Genomic DNA, 15517 nt, shown 5'->3' on the forward strand with positions numbered 1-15517 from the left:
TTTGCCTAAAGTGCAAGAGGGCCCAAAACACCCCCTCCCTATGTTAAGAATGGCTTTTTAAATAACGTTATTATTTCAGCACGGATAACTCTCTGCATGAGTACCAAAATATTTTGATTAATAAAATAATATTATTTTTACTCGTAATATTCAGCTAAAAGATCGGCCTTATTTCGAAATTGTTGATTTAAATTTATCTCCCTTTTTATTTTCTGCGAACCTATTTTTCCAATCGCCATTTTGAATGTTAAGTTCCACCCGTTAAACTTGTCACGTTTAATTAATACATCTTATCATTATTTCTTTCTTTAAAACAGATAAATCATTCGAAAACCAAATTGTCAAATGTAAGTATTACTTGAATTTAGTTGCTTTTTTTTTTTTTTTTTTTTACTGCAGTGGTCTAGGTGTATCAGAATTTTTGTGGAATTTTTGACACCCCTAACACAAAACTGCGAAAAAAAAAAAAAAATCGTAATTTCTCTTTTAAATGTGGGTTGTTTATTTTCGTTATGGAATATGCTTCCAAGGTTAACAAGGATTTTGCAACAAGGGTTTGTTGCGACCTGTGACTAGGTAAAAATTGTAGAACCTTGTCGGTCTGGTAATAAGGGTAACGATTCAATTTCCTTCAACTCCAATCCCAAACTGAAATCACAACCAAAATTCAGTTCACTCCACCCCTCTTATAATCCAGTTAGCCAATCAAATAAGTTAAATGTAACATCTACCAATATAAAAAGAGGCATCGCCCACACAAAAGGTTTTGCTGCCACTCTTCCTGAGAGTCGCAGGTAAGTGCTTCAAGTTTTCTCAACATTACAAAGTGCCTGCGTGCGTTCATGACTCCATGTTTTTTACGTAATGAAATCAATTGAAGTTTATGAGTTAATTTTTTTCAATTTTTAAACTTTAAAAATCTATAAAAAATTTTCTATTGGTTAAATTTTTACGATATTTTCAGGGTCAATGTGAAATTTTATGCTCTTCCCAATAAACCGAATATAATATTTTAGACAAACGTTTTTAAATTCACCCCCCTCCATTTTGAAATGTCTTGTAAAAAGTAAATAATTAATTTACGCACCAAAGTTTTATATATCACAAATTGAAGATAAAAGATCAATAAATAAAATATTCTAATTTAAAACAAAAAAGAAGTATTTTTTAAAAATTTACCTGTAAAGTCCAAAGTGTAAAACCTTTTTTTTTTTAAACCACGTTGATATTTTTTAAGTGAAAGCTCATGTGATGAGTCAAGTAAATATCGGATGCTGACGACATTTTTTTCTATTTCGTTCAATCTTTTCTTTTTTTAGATATTAAAAAAAATTCACTCGATAAAGTAGAAATAAAATATATTATTTAAAAACTCATGTATTTCATTAAGAAAATAATAATAAAAAAATCGGCAGAGTGGGTTTGTTTTTAAACGGCAAAAACTATTAAGTGAATGTGTTCAGTTTTCAAGTACAGTGGGCCCAAAATACTAATTTTGGTCTACAACACGCAATAGAGAGAGAAATTAATTGTGACGCTTAGCACCACTGAAGATTCAACGCAAAAAAAGCAGACATTTGTCTCTCGTTATTTCAACATTAACGCACTGTACATGCAATAACCCTTATCCCCGAGTGGCTTCCGGGCCTTGATAAGTGGTGACCACCTTGTAAAAAAAAAAAAAAACACTGTGAAACACATCTGATTGCGCGTTCTTTTGAATACTTGCTTAAAAAAAGTATTTTATTAAAAAAGGACATGGAATATAAAATATAAATATGGATAAATTCTTAACAATGAAGAATTGAAGTATTCATTGAATAGTATTTTCTATAGGTAAGTGATTTTTTGGAATTTATATATATTTTTATAATCGAAGTAAGTAAAATTTCGTTGATTTTCTTTAAATCTTTTTTTAAAGAAAACCGATTTTAAACAAATATTGCATAATTTGCTATTAAACCTGTTATTTTTTTTTAATTTTGGTCTTTGCTCCTTTAATTGAAAAGAAATTAGGGGTTGAATTACATTTTTCAAGTAGTTATAAGCTTCGAAAGATAGTAAGTTGAATTATTAAAGTTCTTATCACATCATTTTTAATGACCGTTTCTGATACACCTAGTGGATGTCTTCGTATGTACAAAATAAATGGCAGGTCCCTAAAATACATAAACATTTTTACCTCTCCCTTCATTTAATAATTCACCAAAACGCAGGAAATCAATCAAATCTAACTACATTTTCAATATTTATTAATTAACAATAACATATTATTTCTTAAAATTTTTTTGTCAAAATATATTACTTTTGTAAAGTTTTAAATACTATAAAAATGCATAGATTTATGCTTGTTTTCTTTTAATATAAAAATAAAGCTGATGTTAATAATTAGAAAAAAATTTTTTTTAAATATTTTACGAATGTTACAAAAACAAACCCGATTCGTGTTAATGAAATCAATATAACTTGAAGAAAAATTAATTTCTCGAACTATCGATATCATTGATTTAAGCATTATATATTCAATATTTTCACCAAAAAATTAATATAATTTTTTAAAAATTTTTCATGCGATGTTAATTATAACAATTCTCATAAAATTTTCAAATATAATATTATATTTTTTGTATGCGTGATGGTGTAAACATCAGCATCAGAAATTTATTTTATAATCCTGTAAAAAAAAAAAAAAATTTTAATGGAAAAATTGAGATTCAGCATCACTATTAAAAAAATATTTGAAAAATGGTATTATTTTAATAACGATTAATTTGGAGAAATACAGATGAGCAACATTAAAAAACAAACAAACAAACAAAAAAACAGACTGGATTTGTATCCCACACTCCATATTCTATTTTTGCCTATTTTTTCAAATAATAAATTGTTAGTGTAATCAGTGATTTTAATTGAATTTTTTCACACTTAAAAGGCACTTTTACTTTTATTTTAAAACAACTAATTTAATTTATTGTTACAATTTGCTTGAGAATAAATCAAGTAATAATGTAAAAAAATAATTAAACAACAATTTCCTTTTTATTAAAACAAATAAGATTACCTAAATTAATAGATATTTTTATAATCTTCAAAAATTGCAGAATTTAAGGTATAATAATGTTTCAATTCCTCTATAAATTTTGGAATTAGATTGACTTTCTGCCATTTTGGACTTCCTTCGAACTTATGTGCGATGCTTTGTCTGTTTTTATTGTGCAGAGCTTGATCTGTTTCCAAACTCTCTTATTTAGGGACTAATTAAACTATTTCTATGTAAAAGAACAATGTTTTTTATTTGTTATTTTATTCTTTCGGCTTTAATCTTTCAAACACAGTCAAAAAGTAATCAGAAACTTGAAAAAAGTATGATAAGCCGACTCTACAGAGCATGTCCCTTTATCAGTTTCCATCATTAAATTGTACGTACCTATGAATGTACAATACAAGCCAACCTTGCATTTTTTAATGGAATCTAAGCCCTCACCATGCTGCTTTTTAAATTTCACAAAAAAATATGAAATTACCATTTTGGAATAAAATTTTTAGTGTTTATAGAAAAATAAATTATTTTTTAGTACGTATGTAAAATAGACATCTAAGAATTTAATGGAGATTAACGAGTTTTGAGATAAATTACAAAATTTGTTGAGGCATACAGCCTATAAATTGTGGAAAATCTCACCTTTTCATTAGATTTCTGATATGGGTACTTATGCAGAATATGGACCATGTTGAAATAATGTTGTTCAGAAACCTGTTCTTTATATGGAGAGGAAGGGTTAACTATTTTGTACTTTCACCTCCAAATTGAATAAATAAAAGTTACCATAAAATTGAATTCAAGTTGAAAGTTCTATCTAAAAAATAGCATAGTCCATATTCTGAATATGAATATGTGTTACAAAGGCACAGCAAAAGAAACGCCTTTCTGTATTGGTGAAACTTTGAAAATTAAATATATGAAAATAAGGAAGCTCCTTGGCGTTTTTGCATCAAAATGGACAAGAAATTCTTGAATGATTCCAATTAAAAATGCACAGATGAAAGAAACACCTTTTCATAGCGGTGAAAATTAAAAATTTTTTTAATTGATGAAAATAACTAAGATCCTCCTCATTGTTATCTGAAAAATACTGCTGCTGATTGCTATTCAAGCAACTCCAACATGTTGCTTTCAGATGATGTGGACCCATGAGCACAAAATATTGTAAATATTTCTTGCAGTCTAAACATAAGATATTTACAAAAAATAAACCAGATTAAAAAAAATCCATCTTAAGCCTGAAAAAAAAAAAAATACAAAAATGTTTAAGGTATATCTTACAAGTGGCCTTGTTTTTAAAAATTTTACATTTTGTAACACAATAATAAAATGTAAACGTAGAAAATCATTGTAAAAAGTGTGGGGTATATGGTTCGGAAAAAAAACGTACCGGGCGTATCTGCATCGCTCTTTGGGAAAGAAGAAAGAAAGGATGGCTAGCTCATTTATATACACAAAGGACATCTTGGGAAGGCAGGGCATGATGAGAGAAGCTATTTTTTTCCTGTCTCTTCCTTTTTTTTCTAGATAGGAGGATATAAAAGCTGGGAAAAATTCCCTGGAGGGAGCACAAAAGAAAGCAGCCGTGAACATCTCTTGAAATGGATTTCATGTTGCTGACGTTCAGATTGTGCGGTGTGACATTGTTGGTGAGATGCCACATGTGGTCTATTGGAAGAGAAGAGGGCAGAAATGTGCTGTTGTCGAGTGAGTGACTCATTTCTTCCCGAACCTCAGAACCGAATCCTGATTGTAACCTTAGAAAAAGTAAACAGGAACACTGGTAATATATATTGAAATCAACATTTCCTACACATAAATATGTTAATATTGTAACGTTAAAAACTTATAATTAGTATAGCATAAAAGAAAATTTCTTAAAGAGTGAGACAATTTTTTTTTCCAATTAAGTGTGCCCCTTTTGGTAGATTTGGATTTATGCACATTTAAAACCAAATGTGTGTTTCAGTATACCCTAGTAGAAAGGCAAGCAAATAACTATTCTTTTTTAATTAAGGTTTGGCAAAACCCCAAATCATATTTGCCAAAAAAAAGCAAAAACTCGATTTTTTATGTCTGAAAATTCTTTTTTAATACAATATCAAATCTGCACCAAATAAAATTCTGATCATATTTAGTCATTTACAGTATTTTTCTGTAATTCTTATATCAAAAACAAGAAGTAATCGATTTTAATGTTGACAAACTGATGATTTTTTTTTGTAAAAAACATAAATAATTTATTTTAAACTTAAAGAAAATATATTTAAAAAATATGAGTCAAACGTGAAAAGAAAAAAAAAACAAGTTCCAGTGTATTTTTCATAAGGAGTGTCTCAGTTGACTAGCAATAAACTAATCCATTTTTAAAGTTTTCAAAAACTTTTTTGTTTTATCACAATTATATTAAATCGAGTGTTTAATTTTGGTAAGACCTTAAAAGATAGTTGCCAAAAGTAAACTCTCGATATATTTAAGCCTGACAAAAAATTCTATAAAACATTTATGATTTTAAAATACTAAACAAATAATTTTTTATTTTTACTTAAAAGGACATGACTTGTTTTTTACATTTCACTCATATTTTTAAACATATTTCCCCTAAGTCTGAAAATAAAACAATATCTTCATTTGTTTTCGAAGATTGGTTTTCATTTCTGACATGAGAATTTCAGAAAACTAATTTAAATATGATTCTAATATGGTTTTATGCATACTTGTTATTTTGTTAAAAATTTTTACATTTTAAAGGAAAAAGTCACTTATAAGATTTAGTTGGAAAAATTTTGTATTTTTTGCTGAAAACATTAAAAAATCGAGGGTTCACTTTTAGTGAGTACCTTTTGAGGTATGGAACTAAAAAGATACTTGCCTAAAATAAACTCTCCGCTGAAAGTTGTGACTAAATCTGTTTTATTGTTTATTGCAACAATACTGCAAAAACAATATTTTACATTGATGAGCCCAAATTGCCTAAAAGTAGTTTGTTTGAAAGACATGCTGAAGTTGTGTTACTAGCAAACAAGCAGTGGTACATTTTTTTGCCTAATTTAGTATACATAAAAGATTTTACTATTTATATATGACTAAATTAGGCATGAATCTAGACACGACTACCTATTGCTACTGATTTGCTATTTAGGCAACTTTGGCATGCCATTTAAGCAAACTGATTTCAGATTAGGCCATTCAATGGAAAATATTGTTTATATTTCTTGTAGTATTGTTGAAATAAGCAATTAAGCATTTAGTCGCAACTGGGGACCATGAGTTTATTTTTTGGCAAATATCATTTTAGGTGCATACTTAAATTTAATATTTTCCAAACTCAATTTTTTTAAATATTCACTGAAAAAACAGCATACAAAAATGTTCAAATTGTAATTTAAAAACAAAAATGTTCTCAACGTTTGTACAATATTCCACACACTGATTTATTCAATGTACTTCCAAGAACTCAACTCTCCTGACCTCTAGACTTCAGGTTTTATATAACGACTATTTGGGGGTAAAGCCACATTGATAGGCAAATCAATGCATATCAAATTACACCCCTTATCATTTTTAAAGATCCTCTCATAACCCTGTACCCAGATCGGCACTCGCATCAACTTCAAACACTGCTAGACGCTACTAGCTTTGCAAATACTGCTAGAGACTAATAGCTTTGCGCACACTGCTAGACACTGATAGCTTTGCGCACACTGCTAGACACTGATAGCTTTGCGCACACTGCTAGACACTGATAGCTTTGCGCACACTGCTAGACATTAATAGCTTTGCAAACACTGCTAGATACTACTAGCTTCACAAACACAGCTAGGCACTACTAGCCTCTCAAACACTGCTAGACACTACTAGCCTCTCAAACACCGCTAGCCACTACTAGCCTCTCAAACACCACTAGACTTTACTAGCTTTTCAAACACTACTAGGCTTTACTAGATTCTCAAACTCTACTGGCCTTTACTAGATTCTCAAACACTGCTAGACTTTACTGGATTCTCAAACAATGCTATACTTTATTAGCTTTTCAAACACAAAAATCAGTCGAATCATAATTTTCTATTATACAACGACGATTAGAAAAAAGTCTTACTCAAATCACATTTCAGTCTTTCCATTTCTCAACACTTTCAATTTTCAAAGTTTTATGCAAATCGTTTTGATATTTCCATTTCTTGCTTTCAATTTTCAAAGTTCAATGTGAATCATTTTAATCTTTTCATTTCTTGATGCTTTCAATTTTCACAAATTCCAGTTTTGTTTACGTTGCATCGTCTTTATATTTCATGCCAAAATATCTTGTAATTGAAAAAAAAGGAAATGTTCTCTGCATTCATATGACATTCCACACTCCGACCTGTTCAATTCAGTTCCAAGAACTTGATTCTCCTGATCTCCAAACTTCAGGTTTTTTTATGGCTTGGGGGGGGGGGGGAAGCCACATTGATATGCAAATCAATGTATATCACACTACACAAACTAAATCTCACAAATGACTTTTCGTTAAAGTTTGAATTTTTTAACACAATAACAAATCTACATAACGTAAAAGTTAGAACTTTTTGTAATTCAAAAACAAAGTAAATAGGAACCCAAGTATTTATATACATTAAGATCAACATTTTCAGTACAAAAATATGTTGGTATTGTAACTTAAAAAATATAATTAGTACTGCATGAAGCAGAAAGACTAGCATTTTTTTCTAATTTACTATTCCTCTTTTGATGAACTGGATTTTTCCCACAGTTAACATCAACCTAGTGTCTAACTTCCCTTGTAGGGAGGGAAGTAAATTACTGTTCTTTTTTTAATTAATTCTTGTTATTCCTTATTTCTTTTTTTAATATTGAATCAATTTCAGTTTTATTAAAAATCGATTTTGTTCATTTCTCTAAATAGAAAAGACAATTTTAAAAAGTTTTATGACATGTATTTAAAAAGTTCACATTCATGATTGAGCACTGCTTCATTTTTGGGAGGGTATTGAATAATTTGTTGTTATTAATTTTTAAATAATTAAAAAGGTGTAAATGTAAACAAATATCTTCCTTTAAACCTATAGAAGCTGTATTTTTGTTGTTAATCTTACTGGTATTCAATTTTTTTTACTATAAAAATGTTTGTTTACTTTTTACAAAGATTTTCTTATTACGATTGGTACTTGGACTGAATGTGATGATAATCACGTTGCTTCAATAACATGCTTAAATTATATGAGTATAGAATCAGCAGCAAAAAAAAAATAAGTAAAAAAAGAATAGCTATTTTCTTGTCCCCCAAGGTATAGTATGTTTTAAATGTGAGTAAAATCCAGTTCTCACAAAATGACGACATTGGATTAGAAAAAAATATTTGTCTTTGTCGTTAAGGCTTTTTTCATGAAGTATCGCTTATAATTTTTAAAATTATGTACTATCAACATATTCGTGTGTAGAAATGTCAATATATTTTTGTGTAGAAAAATGATTTTTTATGTATATAATTACTTGTGTTCTTATTTACTTTTATGTAGTATTGATTTTATTTGAAACGTTTCTATGTTTTTTTTCAAGCTTAAGAAGAAATATATTTTAAAAAATTGAGTTTATTTTTGGTATGGATCTAAAAAGATATTTGCTAAAAGTAAACTCTTTGTTATAATTATGATTAAATTCATTTTATTGTTTTTTTTCAACAATAACTGGAAGACATTTGTGATATTTTGCACAAATGAGCCCAGATAACCTGAAGGCAGTTTGCTCAAATAACGTTCCAAAATTGCTTGAATAGCAAATCAGCAGCAGCAAATAAGTTTACATTTATCATGTCGAATTTAGTTATACACAAATATGAAACCTGCAATAAATTGTTCACCCCCACAAAAATAGTTTGTTCTATCTTTTGAACATTTGTGTAGCTATGCATGTCAAATCTCAGACATCATTGCTAGTACTGATATTATTAAGTATTAAAAAAGGCACAAAGTATAAAAACACTACTTAGGTTTTATGCAGCACGAAAGGTGAAGTTAGTAAAGAAAACAGCATCTTTCATAATCTAGTACAGTACATTAACATATTAAAGGTAGATTACTATTAGAAATATTAGATGATGTCAATTGAAATTAAAGTTCATATGTATATACAAACAATAAATATTTCAAAGATAGATATCTTTGTATTAGAAACTGTTGCGGTAACAGAAAGCTTAATCTAATAAATAGAGAAATTAAAAATAAGAAAAGTTGGTGATAAAATTGAATAAATTTTAGTATTTATGAATTCATCAAAAATTCAAACAAGGAATTATAATAAAGAAAAATTCTTAACCCAGAATTTCCAAAGATACACACTTTTCATCAAAGGATAAACATTAGTAAAAACATGTATCATTGATTAATAGAAAATTTAAAATATTAAAAAAGTTTTGTGAATGAAAAAAGCATTTTCAATAGAATTAAATTTTATAAAGGAATTAAAGTAAAAAGAATCAAATAATTAATGAATTAAGTTGTACCCCACAAAGAAAAACAGAAAGCGTCTGGAATCTGAAGTGTGAAATCTACTATATTAAAATCCAAAATGTTAGTTAAATTTTAACATATCAAACAATCAATAGGTTTAAATGGAAGAAACTGTAATCCCAAAAGTCAATTAAATTTGATAATATATATATAAAACCACTAAGTTGTACTCTGTAAGGTCCAAAATGTATCTGCAATCCAAAGTGTGAATGAATTATATAAAGGTTGAAAAAAATCGTTTACTATAATACTCTATCGTTACATCCATGGCAGGTGCTTGACTGAACTCTAGTCTATGGTTCCCACAGTGTAATATTCACAATGAATACACGTCTATCTACAGCCACTGAAATAGTTTCATGAGCAATGTTTCTTTTCTAAAACTACTCGTCTGTGTAACAAATTACCCTGCTGCTTATGTCCAGCATACTATAACATGGTCGTTTTGAAATATGATGTAAATCAGTTCTTGTTGAACCATCCTTTAAAAAAGTCAAATGTTCACCATTATTGATCATTACATTGCTGTCTCACTGAAATATTGAAACTCATGATTCCTTATCCTCAAGTTGTCTTTGAGCTTTGATATATAGTAATTCACTAGTAAGAAAAAGTGTTCTGATGCCATTAAAAATGTGACTTTTATTGATATTTCATCCAAGCCAAAATCTATGATACAGTAGAAATGTTTTATCACATCTGTTATACTTTAGTTTGTTGTTTTATTTGATAGAATCAAAATTTAAGCATTAATTGTGATTCAATCGAATATATTTGATCCTTACAATGAGTTTTTTAAGTTGCAATTTCTCAAGTTTATAAATTTAACTTTCTTTAGTTTAATGACATTATTATCGGTAGAAAATGAGAATAGTTTATTAGTCGATAGACCCTATGCATTAGCAAATAAAGCTAAGCTCATCAATCTATAGCCTTATGTTAGAATGTAATTAATGGTTTAAGGAGTCGGTCTATTTTATTCATTATTTGAACTATTTCAGCAATCAACCTTACCAGAAAGTTTTTGTAGGAACCCCACACAGTTTTTCTAGAATGAAATGTGGGAATCTTGTATTCTTAGTATCATTCACACTAAAGGTTGGACCGTCAATTTCCTGGAGAGTTTTACTTAAAACTGAATTTTAGCCAGTACAGTATGCAAATAATACAAATTACTAATCCTGATCTGAAAGTCACAGAATATATATATATATATATATATATATATATATATATATATATATATCTTGTTTGTACATTTTTGTTCTGTATCATATGAGTATTTACATCAATTGATCTAGTAGATTTAGTTGAATCTCATATAGAAATAAAACATGAAAGTACACAAATTCTCCATGACTTGTATGCGTTTTTGTTGATATTTAAGGCAGTAGTAATAATGTATAGAGCGCTCTGAGCATCGATTGTCAGGATTTCACCAAAATATAATTTAAGAATTATGTTTTGAAAATTTAGTTGGATAGGAATTTTAACTATTATCAACATTGTTTCTGAAATTATTAAAAATCGAATTATATTTATAGCTGTGAATTTTAACTGAAAGAAATAGAAAAACATTAGTTTAGATTTGATAGCTGATGAGTTAGGGATATGTGTTATTTAACATGTGACATAATAGTCAGCTGGTCAGAATGTTTGTTGGAGCAGTTAGTATCTAAGATTGGAGAAGGATAGGTGTGTGAGAAGTGAGCACAAGCAAATAAGATGGGATAGAGAACAAAGGGTTTGCAGGACTCGACTGGAACAAAAAGAATAAAATGAATATATTTGTAACCGGTGATGTTGTGTTTGTCTGTCTGAGGAAATGCTTCTTTGTTGCAGCCCGTCTGATGAGGAGAAAGTCATCTGAAGAAATGAGCCATCAGAAAGAAAAAGATTAGTCCCAAGTTAATGTAATGTGAATTATCTTTGTATATACACCAAGAACTCAACAGCATAACAGACATTCAGTTAGGCCACATATATATGATTAAAACAAGTATATACACATCAAACATGTAAATAGGTTACAAAGACACATGTATTAACATGCACATGTTCAAATAATAAAATATATATGCTTTTAGGGGTTTTATATACAACAAACATGTAACATGTCACCTTTTTGGTGACTATACAATAGTAGGAGGAACACTGCATATTTTGGTCATTTTCTGAAATGTTTTTTCCACTCAAATCTCAGGAAACTCAGTGCTCTGTTTTAGAAAGAATCACTACATACCATGTCTTTAGATTCTAAATAGATATCGCTAACTGAGGGTAGTGATTTTTTTGAACAAACTAAAGAATGAATTAATGTTAGCACTTAGGAAAGTGTGTCAACATTTTGTGAGCATCTTAAAAACTAATCCTGTTTGAACAAATAAATGTACAAAATTAATATAATTTCTTGAAATGTATCTTTTTAAAGTTCTTTTATATTTTCAGAATCTCGAGCAATCAAAATATAACACAAAACAATTATTGGAGTTAAATGGATCTTCATTCCCTTGTTTGAAAATGTTTTAAGGAATAAAATTTCGAATTTTTCATGTAAATTACTTGAACTACACTCTTTAGATACTGACTTGATCATTCCTACTCAATTTTACGCAGGTAAATCTACTAATATAAAAGTAGTAAATGGTCACACCTTATATCAATATATATTCTTAATTTTTGTGAAAAATCGTAAAATATTTCTTTATGTACTATTTGGAAAATATCTTTTACTAATACAAATTAAAGTATGCATTTCTCATTTCTGTTAATTTTTATATCAGAAGATATATTTCACTAAAATATCTGTTTTTCTCTTGGAAATGAATAAGAAACAAAATACAGAAGCAAATACAAACGGGAAACCATATTCCTGTGAAGTATGTGGTTCCTCTTTTACTTACAAGGGAACTTTACAGCGGCATGTATCAACGCATACAGGAGAGAAACCATATTCTTGTGAAGTGTGTGGTTCCTCTTTTTCTCTCAAGGAAACTTTACAGCGTCATGTGTCAACACATACGGGAGAGAAACCATATTCTTGTGAAGTATGTGGCTCATCATTCCCAAGGAAATACAGTATGTTGAGGCATATGCGAACACATACAGGAGAGAAACCATATTCATGTGAAGTGTGTGGCTCGAGTTTCTCAATAAAATCACATGTGTTGAGGCATATGCGAACACATACGGGAAATAAGCCATATTCTTGTGAAATATGTAACTCGTCTTTCCCTTACAAAGAAAGTTTACAGGATCATATACGAATACATACTGGAGAGAAACCATATTCTTGTGAAGTATGTGGTTCATGTTTCTCCAAAAAATCAAATATGTTGATTCATATGCGAACACATACAGGAGAGAAACCATATTCATGTGAAGTATGTGGCTCTTCTTTCTCTCATAAGAATAGTTTACAGCGTCATATGTCTACGCATATGTAAAGTTCTTCTGGGGATGGCTATTATGCAATGTGACATAATGAAGTGTGTAAATATCTCTACTCGACCATCTTTAAGAAGTTGAATATTGAATACAGCAGCAAGTCCTGGGAATATATGCCAGAAAGAATAGTTGGATATGAGTCCTACACCATCTATTGTGACTGCAATTCCTATAGCTACATACCTTGAAAACAGAACTATTAAACCTGACAGTGATATAAGAAAGGGAAATAATCAATAAAGCTTAGAAGTGTCCACAATGATGCCAGGTTAAACTGAGCTGAGAAGAAAAAGGAAATGTGAATGTCTTATGTACGACATGAAAATAAACTCCAATCTTACGAAAATATGCATCATTCCAGTAATTATAGGAAAAAGCAGACTCATGAAAAAGAATTTAAATCAACTTGGTAAATATACCCGGTCAAGCAAGAACCAGAGAGATTCAACAATTGTACTTAAAGATCTTTCAGTTGGAATGTATGAGATAGCAGGTGAATATCTAACAGCTGGAAGGATGCCATATCCCTAACTAGAAAAAAATCATAAGAAAATTGATAAAGCGAAAGAACCTATATTCGTTTGAAGTATGTGAGGATTCATTCTTTCACAACAATATTTTACAATGTCATATACAAACACATGCAAGAGAGAACTTGAATGCCTACTAGAAACTATTTTCAAGTGTCTAAGGTCTCTTTCTACAGGCATTTTTAGGACAACCTGGCATAAGGATACTTTTCCCTACAAGTAATCCCTGACTAAATATTGAAAATTACATAGTATTCACTGGCCAAATAATATCACCTCCATATAATATCGGCTTTTACAAGGAATGGTGCACTCCCATTGATGTTACTTAAAGTAACAGCACAAAACTGGATAGTCCACCAGACTAGATGAATTCTTGTCCTAGAATTTAGTAAAATGAAGAGACCACAAGAAAGATATACTATAAGATATTTAAATAATGAATTGGAAATAATGTTCTCAACTTCTTTTCTAACTCAGTGTTTTAGAGATAAAAGAGAACTTTAATGGCATAATCAAATATCTATGTAGATCATATAAAAATCAAGTGTTACAGGAAAAGGGCTGTACCCTTTCCATGTAAATAAGAAGAACATTAGATAAGTGAAAATATTAGGATAAGCCAAAACTCGAACCTGGTAAGCAAGGTTAAGAAATAGAATTTTAGAAATCAGAATGTTAAAAAGGTCTATTGCTAAATTCTATTATAAATATTTAGATATTGTTTATATCGTAAAAAGAATTGATTGTTTATTCTTTTAGAAAACTGAATATTTAATATGTCAGTAAAAGAATGAACAATGAAAATTAAAAATATATTGTTAAAAAATAAGTTATGTAAAAAAAATAGGTTAGGAAAGGATTCTTTGTTTGCAGAAGTGTGTTTTGGACAAACATGCATAACCACATGAATTAGTCACGTTTTAAAAACACTTCTGACGTCATAGACAAAGGATGATTCTCCATATAGTTCTATGGGTTCGAGTCTCAGCGCCAGTCTGAGAAGAATCGGGAGTCAATCAGAGAGTGTTGAGAGTCAGTCAGTGGTCAGCTGACCCTTTGGAAGCGAAGTATAGAAGATTAACCATGTAGATCCAAATTTGAATTCCTGATGTCATCAGCATTCGACCGGTCTAATGAATAAAGAATCATCATTGTGTTTTTGTAACTGTTGTCATGTGTCATCTTTCAACACTCAAAGGTAATGTGTTAAACATCTTATGAACATTGCATAACCCTTCCAAGAATATGTATCTCCCCTCCATCTGTGTTATAATAACTGTGCAGCTCTCACCCTCTCTCCTTTTTTCTCTCCCTCATCATCATTATATCTGTTATATATATGTGCCCAATATGAACACCTCTGTCTCTTCTTAATATGAAACCCCACTATACAACATCTATATCGATTTGTTGTTTGTTTTCCAGTGCACCCATACAAGGGTGTGGAAAAAAAAATGAATCTTGTGTATACCACGGAAACAACTAAGGTTCTTAGCTAGACGAAATACACACAGTAAAAAAAAGTAAAGCATACACTCTCACACAGAAAAAAATGTCGATATGCTGCAAAGAAAAAAAAAAACAATAATGATAATAAAAACACCCACACACGAATATCTATTTAGAAAGGTACGAAAATATGCTAGACCATTTATCACACTTAAAAGAAAAGGAAAAGAATCATATACTTACATACAAAAAATGTACTTAAAAAAAGAGATGATATGCCACAAAAGAAAAACAAAGAACAGTCGTAGATATGAATGGAAAAAAAGAAACAGTTGTAAAAGCAAGTCAACACACGTAATTCATTGATAAATGAATTGTTTCGTTTTAAAAATTAAAACATACACACAAGTAAGAAATTGGGTCAGTCATTATCGTTGAAAATTGTTTTGCATAACTGTCAGTCAAACTCAAAATCGCCTGTACTTTTAAAGCCTGTGTTATGAGAAGAGATGTGTTTTTGTTGCAAAAAGAATTTT

General features: G+C 29.5%; 1 long non-coding RNA gene across 1 annotated transcript; it reads left to right on the forward strand.

Annotated features, from left to right (window-relative positions):
* Window positions 1-73: 73 nt before the first annotated feature.
* LOC145243826 (uncharacterized) lies at window positions 74-15176 on the forward strand. Its single transcript, XR_013862945.1, has 2 exons — window positions 74-347; window positions 12001-15176. It is a non-coding gene; the product is annotated as an uncharacterized LOC145243826 (long non-coding RNA).
* The last annotated feature ends 341 nt before the right edge of the window (window positions 15177-15517 follow it).

The sequence above is a fragment of the Euprymna scolopes genome, chromosome 22 (genome assembly GCF_053919585.1).
Source record: "Euprymna scolopes isolate OS-2025 chromosome 22, ASM5391958v1, whole genome shotgun sequence".
Taxonomy (NCBI): Eukaryota; Metazoa; Mollusca; class Cephalopoda; order Sepiida; family Sepiolidae; genus Euprymna; species Euprymna scolopes.